Below are 201 nucleotides of genomic sequence, written 5' to 3' on the forward strand. Positions count from 1 at the left end.
TTATTTTATTATTATTATTATTATTATTATTATTTTTTTTTTTTTTTAAAGTTAGTTTAGTACATCAAGTAAACTAAATGAAAATGAGAAATGTTGGCAACTAGCTGAACTCAAATAAGTTGAAGTTTTACCTGTAAAAAAAGTCAAAATCCAAAAAAGTCAACATTTATTTTAAAGTTATATAAGCATTTAAAAAAAAAT

The sequence above is a fragment of the Sinocyclocheilus anshuiensis genome, unplaced genomic scaffold (genome assembly GCF_001515605.1).
Source record: "Sinocyclocheilus anshuiensis isolate Anshui unplaced genomic scaffold, SAMN03320099.WGS_v1.1 scaffold1052, whole genome shotgun sequence".
NCBI lineage: Eukaryota > Metazoa > Chordata > Actinopteri > Cypriniformes > Cyprinidae > Sinocyclocheilus > Sinocyclocheilus anshuiensis.